The sequence below is a fragment of the Phyllostomus hastatus genome, unplaced genomic scaffold (genome assembly GCF_019186645.2).
Source record: "Phyllostomus hastatus isolate PE091 unplaced genomic scaffold, TTU_PhHast_1.1 phas_contig_40, whole genome shotgun sequence".
NCBI classification, from domain to species: Eukaryota; Metazoa; Chordata; class Mammalia; order Chiroptera; family Phyllostomidae; genus Phyllostomus; species Phyllostomus hastatus.
Window position 1 is genome coordinate 2,353,274 of NW_025333872.1, and position 18,982 is coordinate 2,372,255.

The 18,982-nt window shown below is 45.5% G+C and overlaps 1 protein-coding gene across 1 annotated transcript in view; it reads left to right on the forward strand.

Moving 5' to 3' along the window:
• ZFAND3 (zinc finger AN1-type containing 3) overlaps nt 1-18,982 on the forward strand; it is a 331,244-nt gene that overhangs the window by 309,066 nt on the left and 3,196 nt on the right. The gene's annotated exons all lie outside the window — the stretch shown is intronic.

The window sequence follows — 18,982 nt, forward strand, 5'->3', positions numbered from 1 at the left end:
CTCAGGACTCATGTGGACCCTTCATGGCAAAATGTCACCAAATTAGACCAGTTGTAAAAATAGTATCAGCCAAAAAAATAGGACTTTGAATTTTTTTTAAATTGATAACAAGTTGTTGAAAAACCTTTGCTGAGTAATTTGTGTTCACAACGCTGTGTAAATATCTGCTACTAGACATACTCAGTCTTCCTACTATATTCTTCTTACGAGTCCCCCTTGAGCAGTGCCTCTTAAAAAATGTGGGCCTGAGACCCTGGGTAGGGGAGGATAGGATACATCTTTGGAAAGTAAAATTGCAGTTACTCAGGTAATTCTAATACACCCCAAAGTTACACTTAATAGCTCATTTTTCATAAGAAATGCAAAGGTAATTTAAGACCAAATAGAATTACTAGAAGTTTCTAGTACCAGGTGATCCACATCATAGATGTTTTATATCAGATGTGGCTGACTCCATTTTCTTTCACTTTGAGATTTCTATCTTCTGAATTTTTAACACATGCCTTCTTCCACTGGTCTGCTGTCCCCTGCTGGATTCTAAAATCACCCAAAATGACAGGGGCCAGGATCATTCTGCAGCTTCTTACATTCCCTGTTAGAATATAGCCTACAGTGGGTACCTGGGTGGTGTTGACTAATAACTACAAGGAAAAATTAGAAGTCACAGGAATGTGGTGTTCTCATGAGCCTGCTGATTACCTTTAGGGGAGAGTCCTTTTGTAGTAGTGTTTGAAGGCAGACCCAGGCAAGTGAGCCATAGAATGTTTGGGTCAGTCTCCATGCAAATTCTCGAGGCCAAGGTACATGTACCACCTGAGGGTTTCCCAATTGAATATTTGGCTGAAGGAATAAGGTCTAGAGAGAGAACCTTAGCATTATTTATTATTACATACTTTTATCTGCCTTGAATTTTTATTGGTAGGTGGAGAAAAATCAGACAAAACATACAGGGTAAGGCAAAAGTAGGCATACAGTTATGAGTACACGAAGCACAGAGTTTATTCTTATATTATTACTTATTAATTATTATATTATTTTCCATACAAACAATTGTAAACCTCCTTTTGCCACCCTGTATATACTATCAGATAGGGTAGCATTGCTTACTTGGTCTAATTAAAATTATTTGAAAAGCTATGAAAATTATTTGAAAAGCTATGGTTTAATTAAATACTTGACTTTGGGGTAGGTGTATTTGCATAAATAAAACCTGTGGTTTATCTGCCTCATGAATAAGATGGGCTGTTTGGATGTCACAGACCTACTGTGTGAAAGAAACCTCACTAATCTCCTGTTCGTGCCTAACAAAGCTGTCACTCTCTGATGTAAAATCTAAGCACTCAGATAACTTGGAAGTTACCTATCTGGTGCCAGTCCAGCCCCCTGAGCTGGCACAGCAGAGACCATAACAGTTGTGTCCTGGCACACATAATCCAGCCACCGTGTGCACTCCAGCCTGCAGGAAGTGTGGCATGTCTTAGTGCCAGGCAGTGTAGATTGACTAGATGCTGCTTCAACTAAAATGAGCCTCTTTGTATAACATGTCCTCCTGCCTCCTCACTCTGCCCTCCAGAGTGACCTAGCACAAATCACCGTGCTCTCCTGCGAGCCTGTACTTCCAGTATTTGAATGCAGTGGCTGCGATTTTCCAGCACCTTGTTACTGAAGTGGCGAGATCATTCACAGGGAGAAAGAACTGGTGTGAGGGCATCAAGGACACGGTTAGTCACAGGAATGCCAGACTGGACTCAGTGTTTATCTCCACAGTTTTTCTCATCAGAGACCCTCACAAAATCTGGGTGTCTTTTTTAACAAAACTTTTCACCTGCCAGTGTTCTTCTGAGAGTGCTCAAAAGTAGTCTCTTTGGTGTAGTTTATGGTTGGCCTCTGTTGTTACACTTCTCAGAACACATTAAGAATTGTCTGTCTACATATCTGTCCTCCTGGAATGGGAGGGACATACCGTGTTCTTTGGTGGCTCCAAGCGCCTACTGCAGTTCATGGTGTTAACCTCTGGGTGAAGGAAAAAGAACTGGTTTATTGAGCACTTGCTACACACTGGATGCCTGCATCTGTGTTATTATCAGTTGACCCCTATGAAAGCATCACTGGACAATGATACTCCATTTTTAGAAGTGAAAACTCAAGCTTTGAAGGTAAGTAAGTAAGGGAATTCCTGGCATTCAAGCCCAGGTCTGTTGAGTTCCCAGAATCCCATCACTTCGTATGTCCCCAAACTGGCCCATGGGATGCCCTGCACAGTGAGATGATTGTAGCATGAGTTGTCTGTAGTCTCAGCCATGCAGATCTTAGCCCAGTCCTTAAGCACCCCTCATTTCAGAGGTGCTTTCTTTTGCACACTGAATGGTAAAAATGTGTATGACCTACTGTGTGAGAACTACTTGAACCATGTTAATCCCATCCCAGTGCACTGTGTTCAGTTGTGTTCCATGTGCCATTTGTTAGTCCATCTAGACAGATGCTCCTGGAGCACAGGGCCCACAGTGCTTACCACCTTTTTGTCCCCCACTGCACTGGGTAATATGAGCCACACTTAATTCTTATTGATGTGTACATTCCATTTTCTCCTGAGTGCTAATTCATGTCCCCATTTTCCTTGAAAACTTATCTCCTCCTGGATACCTTATGCAGTTGACCTCTCCTCGGTGCCCCCGATTTATTACACATAGTGGATTGTATTGATTTTATTTGCAGTTGATTTCTTGCTTTTCCTTTTATGTCCTTCAGCTGATTTCTTCTCTGTGCATCTCCAGCTGTCTTTAAAAGCAGGAACCAAAGACATTTTTTTTTTCTTTCTCTACCCATCCCCCACACCTAGAACTCTGTAAACAGGGCACAGATGACCGGTAAATACTTCTGACTCCTTGAGCCTGATAGCTTCCTTCCCTTGCTGGACTGACATCCCAGGCCTGGAGCCTGAATCCTTTATTTATTAGAGGAGATTTCTATAGCATCTTCCCTCTGAAGAGATCAATATCAATGAAGTTTGTTTCTGCTTCTGGAAAGTGGTTTTACCTAAGCAGACCAATGTTCTGATAAGATCACATGATAGCCCTTACTTCTCAGCTGTTGGGCCCTGGAGAGGCAGACTCCAAGAAAAGCCTCACCACTTCAAGGTTTGCTATCATGTTCCTGGCAGTGAGCCTGAATATGACTGTGACAAATAGCAGCCCCAGCTCTCCAGTGTTGGTGACATTGTGCTTGCTGCAGGAAAAGAACCTGCATTCTGGGAGCATTGCCGTCTTTTGGAAGGCAGATAGGGAGAAGCCCTTCTTGGAACTCAGTACACCTGCCCACTATCCATACCCCAATGTACACTGTTTGTGGGTTGTTGATTCACACAAGTGCCTGGTGTCAGTAGTCTCTTGAGACTGAAAAGTCATGCTTCTAGGGAGCTGGATCTCTGGGACAGATCCACAAAGGGCATGATACCTAGACACTCAAGTGCTGGATGGGCAGGGAATTGGCGCTGAGAGATGGTCTCTGCTAGCTAATGGGAAGAAGAGCTGTCCTACTGCAGATTTGGGTAGTTTGGAGTGACTGAAATATTGGAACAAAGTTTAGAGGCCAAAAGCTGAAAAGGGTGTATGAGTCAGTCCTGTAATTCATTGGAGAAGTACCTAAAATAATTGGATCAGCTGGCCTCTCTAGGGAATTGCTCCCCTTTCCACATCTTGTTTGTACAGGTGTTATTCCCATCCCTATTCAGGGTTAGGTAGAACTCAGTAGGAAATGAAGACGTCTCCTGTGGGCTCTGCAGACGGGTGAGAGGTGCATACATAGAAGCTGCGTGATGTGGATACTTACAGCATCACCAGACTTGGCCTGCCCTCGATCCTGCTGTGCAGAAAGCACCCTCTGCTCTCAGATCAGGAGTTACGGCAGCCATAGTTCCTGAGGCACCTTGAGAAGCAAAGAAGAGGGGTGTTGGAGAAAAAGAGGAAGTCAATAGAGAAGAGAAGGACTAGGAATGTAAAGAGATGTAAAGAGGGCTGAAATGGGGATGTGGTGGGTATGGGAAGCCCACCAGCATTTATTCAAGGGTAGAGTGATCTGAGGGAGGGTGCCACTGCTTATTCCCATCTGAGAATTGAAAGCTGTTCTCTTTCCCTGTTGCCTGTGGGTTTAGAAGGAGGAGATGGCAAGAAGTGCCTTTGTTTCCTTGGGATACCTCCTTATACGTGGTCATGGGGCCTCACCAACTGATGTGCATGCTGAAATGTGCAGTTCCTGGGTGGACAGCTGGAAGACAGTTGACACTGGTTGCCTGTGTATTCAAAAGAGTACTCAGGCTGCAGGGGAGCTGGGGGAAGTGTAACATACAGGTATTAGATGCTCTCCTCAAAAATTTTCTACTAAGTATCAGTCAAGATACTGCTTTTGATATAGGAGATGGGTGGTTGTTGGGCCATAGCATGGGAGGCAGCAGACAGTGGCTATAGAAGATATTTCCCATGGATCGAGGAGACATAGTCTAGCAGTGATCCACTTGTTTCTAGAGGAGCTGAGCAGGCCTTTTCCACACTGGATTATAAGCATACCTGTTGTGCACCTCAGGCCACTGCTCTCCATACACACACTCTTCTTCTTGAACCATGTCAGCCCAGTAGCCCCTGGAAGACAGAAGCTGTGAGTCAGCACATGATGCAGTGTGTGTGTCCTTGTGGTTAAAACACAGGATGATATCTGCTCTCAAGAGCTATGCATTGCGGTGTTACAGATTCACTCAGGAAGGGACAGATGTTCCAGATTTACAAATGAGACGGCCAGGTTTGTGTTAATACTCTTTTTTAAATAACCACTTACTTAATTTTTACCTTTAAGTTACAATTGATGTACAATATTTTATTAGTTTCAGGTGTATTATGTCATGAATAGACATTTATATAACTTACAGAGTGATTACCCTGATAAATTTAGTGTCCATCTGACACTGTACATAGTTATTACAATATTATCAACTTTATTTCCTAGGCTCTACTTTACATTCCCATGACTATTCTGTAACCACCAATTTTGTACTTAATCCCTTCACCCTTCTCACCCATACCCCCTCCCATCTGGCAACTGTCAAAATGTTCTCTGTATCTATGAGCCTGTTTCTGTTCTGGTAGTTTATTTTGTTTTTTAAATTCCACGTATACATGAAATCATCTGGCATTTGTCTTTTGGTCTCATTTCACTTAGCATGGTACCTTCTAGGTCTGTCCATGTTGTTGTTGTTGGCAAGATTTCACTCTTTTTTATGGCTGAATCATATTCTAATGGGTATGCAGCACTTCTTTATCCATTCATCTGTTGATGGACCTTAGCTTGCTTCCATATCTTGGGTATTGTAAATAATGCTGCAATAAACATATGCATGTATACGTCCTTTTAATTTAGTGTTTTGGATTTCTTTGAATAAATACCCATAAGTGGAGTTGCTAGGTCCTTCTATGTCTCTTGTAGCCTTTGTTTTAAAGTCTATTTTATCTGGTATGAGTATTGCTACCCTAATATTTGTGCATTTGTTTCCCTTTTCATGAAATATGTTTTCCCATTTCTTTACTTTGAGTGTGTATGAGTCTTTTGATCTTGAGTCTCTTGCAGATGGCATATGTAAAGGTCTTGTTAGCCATTCAGTCACCATATGTCTTTTGATTGGAGCATTTAATCTATTTGTATTTAAAGTAATTGTAGATAGGTGTGTATTTATTACCATTTTATTATTCATATTTTTAATCTTTTTTTAAAGAAGACTTTAACATTTCTTATAACACTGATTTGTTGATAATGAACTTCTTTAGCTTTTTCTTGTCTGGGAAGCTTTTTAACTGTCCTTTTAATTCTAAATGATAGCTTTGCTGGGTAGAGTAATCTTCATTTTAGGCCCTTTCTTTTCATCACTTTGAATATTTCATGCCTGCAAAGTTTCTGTTGAGAAATCAGCCGACAGTCTTACGGGAGCTTTCTTGAAGGTAACTAACTGCCTTTCTCTTGCTACTTTTAAGGTTTTCTCTTTGTCTTAAACCTTTGGCATTTTAATTTTGATGTGTCTTAGTGTTGGCTTTTTCAAAGTTTTTTAATTTATTGATTTTGAGAGAGAGACAGACAGACAGACATCAATTTGTTGTTCCATTTACTGGTTGATTCTTGCATGTGCCCTGATGCAGGGATCAAACCCACAACCTTGGCAACCTCAACAGCTCTAACCAGCTGAGCTATCTAACAAGGGCTGGAGTGGGCTTCTTTGGGTTCATCTTGTTTGGGGCAGTCTGTGCTTCCTGGACTTCTATGTCCATTTCCTATAGCAGATTAGGGAAGTCTTCTATCATTATTTTTTGCAATAGGTTTTCAGTTTTTCACTCTCTCTCTTCTTCTGGCACCCCCATAATGAGAATGTTGGTATGCCTGAAGTTGTGCCAGAGGCTCCTTACGCAGTGCTCGGGTTTTTTTTTTGATTCTTTGTTCTTTTTGCTGTTCTGATTGGGTATTTTCTTTCTCCTTATATTCCAAACTGCTGATTTGATTCTCTGCTTCATCTAGTCTACTGTTGATTCCTTGTAATATTCTTTGTTTCAGTTAGTGTATCCTTCATTTCTGACTGGTTCTTTTTTATAGTTTCTATGTCCCTTTTCATGCTGTTGAAGATCTCACTAAGTTCCTTGAGCATCCTTATAACCATTGTTTTTGAACTCTGTGTCTGGTAGTTTGCTTGCTTTCATTTCATTTAGTTCCTTTTCTGGAGATTTCTCATGTTCTTTCTTTTGGAACCTGTTTCTTTGTCTCCTCATTTTGGCTTTCTCCTTTTGCATTAGGTAGAACTGCTACCATCTCCCAGTCTTGGTAGAATGGCCTTATATAACAGGTGTTCTGTAGGGCGCAGTGGCACAGCCTTCCCAACTCACCTGAGCTGGGCACTCCAGGTGCACCCCCCATGTGGGCTCTGTGCTGTTGTAATTGAGCTTTAATTGCTGTTGGTGTCACTGGGAGGGATTGACCACCCTCTCCCCCACCACCAGCAGTTTGAGCAGCTGCGAGGACCAGCTGTGACTACATGGAGGAGCTGCTGTACAGGAGCTGACCACACAGAGCACAGCTCACTTCAGTGGGGCTTTAGTGCCCACCAAATCCACCCCTAGATTGTGTTGCTTGTAGAGGTGGTTGGGTTGTAAGCTAGCATGGTCAAGCTCTTCACCACATTTACTGGCTCTGAAGCCTCCCAGAAGGTGTAGGCCAGGGTCAGCCACCTCCTGTAGCCTCCCTGGGACCACCTGGCGTAAGTTACTAAGCCATCTGCAATGTGTTAATACTCTAGCATCAATTAAATTGCTCCTCCCTTGAACTAAATTGTTGTCCTAGGATTAATTTTCCACAGAATCTGGGGTAATTGACCAAAATACCAGGGTAGAACCGGAAATGAATGTCAGTGGAAACCTATATGATTATGTTCAGTTGTTCATTATCTGTACTCACTGAATTTGTGATCATGAGTTACAGCAAAGTTTTAATTCCAGGAGAGTGTCTAATGCTATCTTGGACATCTTGGGATGCCTTTCAGAGTGACCTCAGCAAATACTGGCTCATACTCACCATGGCAGTAAAAAAGAATAGTTAGGAAAGTGAGGAAATAAGATACTCCTTAGCCAGACAAACAGTTTTGGGATTGTGCTCACTGCACCCCTGCTCACCTAGGTGATTGGAAGTAGACAGTGTGGTAGCAGGCCTCTCCAGGACTGGGGTGAGGAGCCCCATTACCGGCATTAAATATTCTTTTATTGCTAGAAGTAATTTTTTCTTTTTAATGAGGCAAATGTTGACTCAAATTATTTATTTATTCAGTCTACTTACTAATCTTTATTGAGTTCCAGAGGAATGGCAGAGAACAAGACTGATAAAGCCACTGACCACATGGTGCACTTACTCCTTAGAGGAGAGATGCAGTAAACAGGGAACAGGTCAGGGATATGCTGATGGGAGTCAGTGCCGTGATGTAACAGAATGGCAGCGAATGAGGAGGGCGACAGAGAGCTGGCAGAGGGAAAGCCAGCATCTGGAAGGATGTGAAAGCTGAGCTAAGACATAAAAGCTAGAGAGCCAGCCATTTAGAGAGTGAGGAGGAAAGTGTGCTAGACAGAGAGAGCAGCGTCGGCTGTGGGGGCCAAGAAGGCAGCGCTGGAGCTGGAGCACAGGGCATGAGGAGAGGAGAGAGGCAGGCAGGAGCGTGGGGGGCGGCTCACAGGCCTTTTGCAAGGAGTTAGAATTTTATTCTAAAGTAGTGGGGAGGCATTGACGGGTTTTAAGCAAAGCAGTGACATGATCTGATTTCCATTTTAAAAATATCCCTCTGGAAGATACACATAACTACTTGTGTATGGATAGGCTCTCAAGAATATGTAAGAACCGGTAACAGTGGTTGCTTTGCCTCAGAGGAGGGTAACTGAGAGAATGGGGCTGGAGACTTAACTTCTTGCTGAATCTTTTATACAAATTCAGTTTCCATTATATTGATGTGTTACCTATTCAAAGAGGAATTAATTAACAAATATTAAAAAGTAAAGCTCAGAATAATTACCCTGGAAAAGAAAAAAGAAAAAGATAATTGCTCCAGCTACGGTGAGGGAGAAGGCCTGGAGTGCAGCAAAGGCAATCCTGGCCCTGCTGGCCTCCTTCCTGTTCCATCAGCATGCTGCACTCATTCTTGCCAGAGGATGGTTGCATGAGATGCAGAGAAGCAGGGCGGGTTCAGGAACAGCCAACAAGATTACTAAAAAAGATGCTGTGAGGGGTAAGGGAAAGAGAGGAATCAAGAATGAGTCCTGGGTTTGGCCTGAGCAGCTCTGTGGATATGGTATCATTAACTGAGGCAGGGAAGATTGGAAGGTGAGCTAATATAGGTGTCAAGAGGGTCGAGAGTTCTGGTCTGAGCATGTAGAGATTCCTATTAGTTAGAGGTGCTTGACAAGTAGGGAGTTGCATGTAGGAGTTTGGAGTTTAGGGGAAGAATGTGTGGATGGAAACAAGTTCAAGAGGTACCAGCATTTAGATAATACTGAAGCTGTGGGTCAGATGAGATTACTTAAAGGGGGGAACATAAAAGGAGAAAATGCAGGAAGACCAAATTCTGTGGTGGTTTTTGGAAGAGAAGCTAGTAAAGAATTCCAAGGAGTGACAACCATTGAAATGGGAGGAAAATTAGTGTGATTATCGCTGAAGATGAGAGAGAGAAATACTTCAATAAAGAGGAAGAAATAGACAAATACTGCTGAGAGGCCAAAATGAGGATATTGGATTTGGCCACTTGCATTCTTGACTGTCTTTTACTTGTCTCCCTTGAGGTTCAGAAAACAGTCTGTTTGTAATTGACTCTCACTCACTCAAGCAAAATATTTTGAGTGAGCCACACACTGTTCTAGGCATAGGGGATGTGTGATAAATTACAGAAGCATTGTTCTTGTTTTCATAAGATCTAGTTAGAGAAACAAGGTAAATGAAAAAAATCATATAAATGATTTTATAATTGTGACTAGTGACTGAAGGAAAAGTTGAAGATGCCATTAAAGCCTAGAATGCGGTCCTAGCCCACTCTGAGCACCTAGGAAGGTCATCTTGAGGAAGAACCATTGAAATAGTCCTGAAGAAGCAAGAATTTAATTAGGAGGTCAGTGTGTCTAGAGCACAGAGTTACAAAGAGGTGAATGGCATAAAGCAGGGACGTCAGACTCATTTTCACCAGGGGCCACATCAGCCTCGCGGCTGCCTTCAAAGAACCAAATGCAATTGTAGGACTGTGTAAATGTAACTATCCCGTAACAGTTAAGTGAGAGCTCGGTACTGCCACTGGGTAGAAACAAGGTGCCAGGCAGATAAAACAAGGTGGAGGGCCGGATTTTGCCCGAGGGCCTCATGTTTGCCACCTGTGGCATAAGGCGAATGAAAGAGGCAACGGGAACAAGAGTGTACTGAGATGGTGACATTTATACTATTAATTCTTGGGAGACTTTTAAAGGGTTTAAATACAAAAGTCTGCTTGTCACAAAGAGGGGTGTACGGAATCACTTTGGCTGCTAGACGGAGGATGGATTTGACGTTGGTGACAACCTAGAGGAGGCTGTTGGAGTAGCCTGAGCAAGAGATCCTGGTGGCTTTGACCTGATGGTGGCAGTAGAGATGGAAAGAAGAGAAAGGATTTGCTCTTTGGAAATTGCTTCCACAGGACTTGGTAATTAAATGCGAAGAATGAGGAAGATACCAGTTGATGACTCCAGGTTTGTCTCATGAGCCACTGGCTGCATGGTGGCCTCATTCTCCTAGAGTGGGGGACTCTGAAGGAGAAGTAGGTTTGTGGGGAAGTAGTAGCAAGTGTTCCATGTTTGGTGTCTTCAGTCAGGTATCCCAGACACCAAACTAGATCACTGGATACAGAGGCATGGAGCTCCAGAGAGAGTTTTGGGCCAGAGAGAGGAGCTTCAGAGTTGTCAGCATATACAGTTAGAATATAAACTTTGGGAGAGCATGTGGTAAGATAAAGAGAGAGCCCAGCACTGAATAGTTCTAATATTTTATGGACAGTAAATGAGGAGCTACCAGAGAAAGAGAAGGAAAACAAGGAAAGCAAGTATGTCACAGGGCCTGTTGGATTTAGCATGTTCAGGCTCCATTCGTGCTGGTGTTTTTATACCCAGACTGTAACCGTTGGAAGTTTTCATGTCCGAACCCCCACCCCACCCATTCCCCAAGTGAAATGGGTCTGGGCTATGAGGACAGCTCCTGTGACCTGTCCAGATAGAAATTCTCTAGAATCCTGGAGCAGGCTCTCTGTTCAGTGGTGGGTTCACTATATATAGCCCATAATCTGACTTCAAATTTGAACTCATGTCTGCAGTCAAAACAATCTTCTGCCACCAAATAAGGCTCTTTTCCTCCAGGGAAGGTGTGTTTAAATAGACTAACTTTAAACACAGAGAATCAAGAAGCCAGCATCTCAAACTGCACCCCCCCCCCCCACTACATGCACGTGCACACACAACAGTGAACAGCAGATGTGGGACTTGTGACCTTAGAACCCAGATTGTGTGAAAATAGAGAAGCGTGTTTATACTCCTAAGGTCCTCAGAATGACCTTTCTGAGGTACTGGGAAAACAAGAATCACGTGGACTTTTCATTCTCCAAGGAAGCTCATAAGACAAGTGTGCGGGATGTGGCCACAGTCTGGGTAAAAGCATCGGTTGTTTGCAGTGTCCACAGCCCATCACTTTCTCTCTTTCTCATCCTTTCACTGTGACTCCCAGCTCATTGGTCTCAGGGAAATAAACACAGGGCTCTTTGACACGTCAGTACGTGACCAAACTTGGGAATGCATGTGCTCTGCCTCTGCTTAGGAAAGAAGCTTGCAGAATTCTCAGCCATACCTGTGGAGAAGCCCCACAGGAGCAAAAAGAAGCTGCTCTCTGCTGTCCTTGGAAAATTTCTATGTCCCTTTCATGGTGTCCCTAGCACTGAGTGCTTTCCAGCCTGCCTTGTGTAGTTTTCATGTATTTAAATCAGGTTTCTCTAAAATTTGCATATCTTCAACAGAAATCTTTATGGAACTTGTCACTTACCGTGCATTTATAATCTGTACAGACAGGTTTGTGGGAACTTGTGCATCACACGTTTAAAGGAAGAGTTCCCTGTTCAATCTCCTTTGTCAGTACAGGCTTCTCAAAGGAGAAGGGAACTGTAATCTAGACTGAGCAGTAAAAGATGGCAGAGCAGAAGCCATGGGGTAAGCGGAGCAGGGGTTGGGGCTCTTGGCCTAAAGCCAGGTTTGTGAGGTGACAGGATGACAACAGCTGGAGGAGCCACGCCGGTACCAGCCAACCCTCTCTGTGCGGGGACTTGGCGTGCACTGACTGCTGTAAGACCCGTAACAACCCCGTGTCGCAGGAAACACAGCTGAGGCTCTGAAAGGTTGCACAGCTTACCTGCAACCACACAGCTTTAAGGTAATGCGGCTAGAATGTGAATCTGTACTCAGGTTCCAAAGCATGAGTAGCACACTGGATTATCTAGAAGGAGAACTTGAGGTTGAGGTTCCTTGTTAAGTAAGGGACTTGCCATAGGTCTCTTCCAACGCACGTCTGTCATTTTTGTACTCCCTACAGCCCCAGCATATGGACTGAGAGGCTAGCAGAGAAAAATGTAGAAAGTATTCCTTTCTTTCCCAGGTGTTGCTCTGGAGAGAGACGCATGGCATTTAGTCTGATGCCCCTAATGGCATTGTCACTTGGATACTCTGTGACTTGAATGAACCGTCTCCTGCTAGTTTAGCCCTTGGGGATGGCCACAGTCCAGCCAGCAAGCCATGGACCCAGGCCATGCCCTCAGGGGCTGTTGAGTAATTTGAGTGTGGCCCTTTTTCTTTGCTTCACTTCATCTTTGGAGCTGGTTTTCTGGAAGACATTTCTGTTTGAGAAGATAATCTTTTAAAGGACAAGGAAATGCTGAAAAATAAGGCCAAACAAATCAGCAGCCTGCCAAGAAGAGGAGAAGGTCACCCGGAAAAACAGAAGTTTTCTACCAGCACCTCACTATTCTCCTGAGGCATGGCAAGGAGGCCAGGAGTGCAGGCACTCCCTAGGGTTCTTCAGATCCTAAAATCTGGCCCAGGTACCGAGAGACTAATGCTGCCTGCTCCCAGCCACTGAAACGAAATGATGTTTGCAAGAAAGACCAAGTCATTATTCCGTTGAACTGCCTTGAGCCCTTTTCTCTTAGGTTTTAAATGTATGTTCATCTCTAGATAAAACAGCCTAGCATAATGTGAGCCCACCGCCAGCTCCTTCTTGTGCACTGAGGACTTGAAGGGCTTGTTCAGAGGAGGGTTCTCACAAGTCAGAGTGGACCGCACAGGATCCTTCATGGTGTGGGTGCTTTGCCACCAGGCCCAGCCCGCCCCCAGCCCCAGTGGCAAAAACAAGTTTGTCCTCCTGGAGGCAAGAATGAAGGGTGGAAAGACTTGTTCTCTGCATGTCAGGGGAAGTGAGGCTGCCAGAGTCGAGCATTGGAAGAGGACATTTCTGGGACAGGGCACACATTCCCCACAGAGGGTGGGGAAGGGGATGTTCGGGTTTTTGCTAGAACAGGGCTGTCTGGAGAGCTACTGTAAAGGACACAAGAGTGGTGGATTTTGTACACTTCTAAGTGACGGGCGGACACACTGCGGCAGGAACTTCATTAAGCTGGACCTGGGACACAGTTTCATCTGCTGACTCCTCTCACGGAGCCACTTACCGAGTGCACACAGCTGCCTTACGAGTTCCTCTTGTGTCTTTGCCTCCTTTTGTTCTGTTGATAACTTTTAGCTTGTATCTAACTGGTATGTTAATTGATTGGGGGGGCAGGTGATTGCTGCTGTTTTAGAATTGTTTCAGTAGGATTTGGTGGTTTTTATTAAATTGTTAAGTAGAATGGGCTCTTCTCCTTCCCTTCAAGAAACAGACACACTGATGTCCAGCTTGGAGATTCACTGTGGCTTTGGTTCCAGCGCCCTGGACAGCTGACCTCTGTTCATCTGCACGTTTCCTTCCTCAGCCCAGCCGAACACTGTGTCAGCCAACTCAGTGAGCTGGGATGCAGTCGTTTCTTGGAGTGTGATGCTTTTTCCTTCACCACGCAAGGCCAGGGATAGGGGAGAATGTAAAGTAGATGCAGTCCATTCCCAAAACGGCTGCGGCTGTGGCTGCTCTGCCTGTACCATGAGCCTGATGAAGTAAATGCATTAAGATCCTTTAACGTGTTTCTGTGCTACAAACTCCACCTTGGGTCAGGTCAGCGGATGTGGTGTAATCCAGGGATTGCTGCTGGTAGGAGTATAAACGGCTAATGCTTTCCAACAAGCTTTCCTGTAGCCACCTGCTATTAAACACATGGACTTACAAATGAGCTATGAGGTCAGTTGCTGTCCTGAGCTTTAAGAAACTCTTACCTTGCTAGAAAAATGTGTTTCTTTTTTTTCTAATGAGCTTGCCTGATCATTTCAGACACATAGGTCAGGCATATTTGTCATTTATTTTTTAAAGAGTCACTTTAGATAGCCTGTTGGTGAGTTGAGATTTGAGGCATCCTTACCTAGGTCTCAGGACGCTTCTGGAGGTCTGGGTTAGGCTCGGTTGGCTGGAGCGAATGCGCAACTATAGGAGCAGCTTCGGATTTTCCTCCTAACTGGACACTCGCGCCAGGGCCGCAGCGCTAGACGGCAGCTGGTGCCCCAGGACCCACGTGGCTTGCCAGTGTTTTTAGGTTCTGCTTGAACCTTTGACAATTGGGAATTCAAATGAGCAAGAAAGTGTAAAACATTTCTTGCAAGTGAGATAAAAACACTCGAGCAGCTAGAGCTGAGGCCATCCTGTTCCCCGCCTTTACTAAAATGGCCGCTTTGGGGGAGCCTCCAAGTGGGAGGAATCTGCAAGGAAACAATTGTTTAATTAATTAAAGTCCAAAAATACCCAGAGCTGCCCAGTTTTGCCAATTTTAAATGGTGCTTTTTACTCCAAGATAAAGCTAAAAAGCAACATTTCAGTCTGGCAGGATTGAATAAAAATGACAAGGGCTCAGACTTTGAATGTGAATTTTGGCATCACTTTCTTTGTCTCCCATAGGAAATTCCATAGAAAAAGACAGTTCCAACCTCTGCTTAATCCTTAGGGTTTGGAAGGAAGTGCTGGCCTTGGGGCCCAGGGCCTCAGCCAAAGGAAGGGGTGCGCTGCCCGCAGGATATGCTGTCCCGCGCCGCCCCCCCCCCCCCTTTGGCCCTTGAGCTCGTCCTCCACCCACCTTCCTCACTCCACAAATGGTAGCCATTCTCTGTGGCCTTTGGGTGGGTGAGCAGTGAGGAAAGGGAGTAGGCAGATGAGGCCACTTAACTGGTTTTGCTGCCCTGGGGGCCCTGCCTGCCAGAACTGAGAAGTGGAGAGCACAGACCCTCTCTCCTCAGGCCCAGTGAGGCCTGAGTGTTCCTCTTGGACAGCCATTTCTGTTGGTTTTTGTAAACGAGTCAAAACAGGAAATATCGTTGCAATTTCCCTAGCACTTAGAGCAAGGTGTTGGGTGTTATGTTATCTCTGCCTAATGACGGCGTTTGTACAGATTGTTCTTGATCTTTCTTGTTTAGTCTTAAAATATCCTGGCCAGCAGAGGTGAGGCTTATCTGTGAATGGGTTCATCTGAATGAACTGCACAACTTTCAGGTACTAGCTTGAAAAGCTGAAGGGTCAGGTCAGAGGTTTGGTTCCCATGAAATGAGCATTTTTAGAAACCTGCTTGTCAGACCATAATGAGTCTTGGGAGAATGGCCGTCAGTTTCATTGTCTGCTGGGACCGTGTTCTCAGGGCCATCGCAGTGGGCGTCTTCAGGTTAATGTGGCTCATTGAGTCATGGGCCCATGTCTGCGCCAGGAGGGCTGAGTCCTGATGTGCTTGTTTACACCCAGGAGCACCCTTCATTGAAACGCCTGCTCTCCCCAAGGGTGCCTGCCCCTGGGCCCTGCATTCAGAGTGAGTGACGAAACGCTGCCTTCTGTGTTTCTCATTCCATGGGATTCTTTCAGGACAGAGGGTTAGATAGGTCTCAGATTGTTTTTTATTTTGTTATGTTTTTTGCTTTATGCCATGATCTTGTGTCTCTGATGGTGACAGAGTCAGAGAAGCTCCTGCCATCTCCCTGTCTCCTGCTGTCCACAGCCATAGGCTTGGGCCAGTGTCTTGGGACAAGCCCCCCAGGTGGTTCATCTGCTGTGGCTGACTCGGCAGAGTGGTCTAGGCATTCTCTCCCTTCCCTCCTGATGCTGCCTACTTAGTTGAAGAAGGTTTTTTTCACACTGACAGTATAGCTGCTGGACACCTTCCAGCCCAGCTCGACAGGGTGCTGACTGGTATCACATGCTGTGGTCAGGCCTGCTCTCCCTGTTCCCATGCCCAGGATGGCTTGGCGGACACCGGGTGGTAGCAGGCGGAGAGGGGCCTGGAGTGGAGGGGAGTGGAGGGGAGGGGTGGCCCTGGAACAGTGCTCATAGAGCTGCTGCCTCGCCCTCCCTGTCCAAGCAAGGGCTTGTCCCAAAGTGCTTTTCAGTGCCAGCAAACAGAAAAATGCCCACAAAGGTTCTTGAGCAGTTTGTGCATATTTCCAAAAAACTCTGGGGGCCTTAAAGGAGCTCTGTGGCTTTCTCCTGGGCCCGTCCCATATTTCATGAAAACCTAGTGATCTGGGGTCCCCGTGACATGGCAAGGAAAGGCCTGAGGTTAAGCCACATTTAGCAGGCAGATCATATCTTCAGAAACTTTTGCCTTGGTTGTTTTCCTCTCTTTTGGAGGTCAGCATCCTTTCACTGATATTCTCCTACCCCATATTTCTCCTTATCCCTCAAGAGCACTGTGTGGTATACAGCGACTGTAAGCAAGAGTATATTGAAAATGTTTTTAGAACTATGGGGAAGCTGAGTTGGACACCTACAGTTCCAGCTGCCCAATCAATCAACGTATGTCTTACAAGCCCCTGTGAAAAAAGGTGGTGGGGTGGGAGACTACATGTGAAGCTGAACCATGAGGCCATAAGGGAAATGTAGATATGTATGGATTGTGTGTATGTGGGTGAGTGAGTGAATTCAATTTTGATATATAACTTTTTAAAATCAGGGGAAAAAGAACTATGTGATAAATTACCACAGCCTGGGTCACAGTTCGGCTGCTTAGCTCAGTGTCCTTTGTGCTTTTGTCCCTCTTGACACCACCTTGTCCTACTCTGGAAAGACTCCACCTGGTTTCTGGTGAACGGTGCGGAGGATGGGCTGACCAAGGTGGGGGCTGTAAGTGCCCTGGTGTTTTAAAACTGTTGATCACTGAACTTAGGGATAGTCATCTTCCCCAGCAGCCTGAACACGTGTCTCTCCAGGCCTAGCCTGGTCTCCAGATCCCATCAGAGAATAATTGAAAGTCCATGACACTTGCACTGGTTTCTGGAAACAGATTTGTGGGTACCAAGAAAGGAGGGTAAAGGTGCATCCCACCCTCCCCCGTGGGCTGTCCAGAACAGCCCACTCTGACTACTGACACTGAAATGCACTGAGCCACCGGGCTGCTGTCAGTGGATAAGACCTGCCCAGCATTTGGGACAAGTTCCGGCATACAGCTTTGTTTTGGTGAGTGATCCTGAGAGGAGAGGGAATTGAACTTAATTTATGCCATCGAATAACCACAGTGCAACAACTTGGGAGGCTTTCCAGAAATTTCCCCTTGGAATTACAGTGCCATGTATTCTAAAATGTACAGTACTGTTCCCAAAATTTAGCTGCTGTTTGATGGTTTTCACTTTTCAAAAATCAAAACCAAGTGTCAAGGTGTATCAAACCTGAGGTTCAGAGAACTTTGGTAGAGAAATGAGGTGTTTTGGGCTGGATGGTGAATCCTTGGGTAGGTATAGCAAGTATCAGGAAGTTGCTGTGGTTGTCACCACCCCCCCGGAGGGGTTGTCACATCTGCCTAGGTGGTTGCCCCTCTAGCTGTAGAAGGCAAGCTAAGCAAAGGGGTTGGGTGCGTAAGTAGGACAAGACTGCAGCTGAGCCTGTCCCCTCTGCCTCAGTCTGCCTTTGACTCACGAGATCTTAGTCTGAACCAGGGCCAAGTTAATTTTAGGAGTAATCCATTTCCTGCTACTTCTCCTCAACCAGTGCAGTTCATCAGCAGGAGAGAAGAACCTCTGGGACCTTCCTCTGCAGCATCCCAGTATCTTGAAGGAAGGGAAGGGAAGGGGCGGTGGGATCTCCCCACCCCTTATAGATGCTGCAGATACAGAAATAAAATGCTCACACCTCCTGCACATAGCAGGTACCCTCACCCCAAGCTGGGACCTAGCAGCTTCTCCTCATTCAGATGGGGTTCGCTTCACAAGGGTGATTGCAGTGGTTAGACAGGCACGCATGCTGAGACGGTCCATGCGTCTGCTGTGAAATCCTTTAGGAGAAAGACAACTGGCTTTCAGTAGCTTCCAGTAATGAACTTATCAGTAAATATAACACATGAGCTCATTAATCTTAACTTTGGTTTTGGACCAAATGGGAGCTCAGCTTCTCAGGAGACAAAAATTTCATCTCTGTTCTTTTCCTTAAACCCAGTCCAAATTTAAAGTCGAGCATATTGCCATGCTCTCCCTGGGAAGCTGTTACTAACGGTTTTCTCACACCGGGTGGTCCAGGCTCAGCCTGTGCACAGCAGGAGCTCAGGGTGCGGTGGTGGCAGCTGAGGAACATTCTCTGGGTGAAGTTTATCTTAAAAGTTAAGGCTGTTGAAACTTTTTGTCCATCCTGGTCTCTCAGTCTTTGCTTCAGCTGCTGCTGTTCTTCTAAAATCACTGCCTCCATCCTCGTCTCTGAAAAGAAAAGTAGGATGTGGAGATGGATGGATCGCAATTTGCAAGGGTTGGCTGCCCTGGCCATTGGCATCTAGGCTTAAAAGAAAGAAGTCTCTGAGATAAGACGATGTTTGCTTGGACAGTGAACGGGAAGAGCACTGGGTGGCAGGGCTGCTGAGGGAAGCCTGCTACAGGCGCAGAGAGAGGTGGTTTCGTAAAGGATTCAGATTCACTTACAGGTTGGTCCTGTGGACGTGGTGTAAGCTCATGGGACCTGCATGTCCCAGCAACTGATGGGATGAGGAGCTAGCCGGCAATGGCAGGAATCTTCCCAGCCTAGATGTCCCCTTCCCCAAAGACAGACTCAGGGGGCTTCAGGTGTCTGTCTCCCCCTGCCCCCCCCACCACCACACACACACCCCTGTCTGCAATTGGGAAGGAACCATCACATTCTGGTGCTACTGTGTGTTCCCTTTGTCCCCTGAGCCTCTCTGCTGACCCCCTGAAGCCTCTCATTGTTTCCTGTCAGGGGGACCTCACCCACCCCCTCGGCCTCTCCCTCATGCTTTGTTCTACCAGCCTCTCCAGTGTTT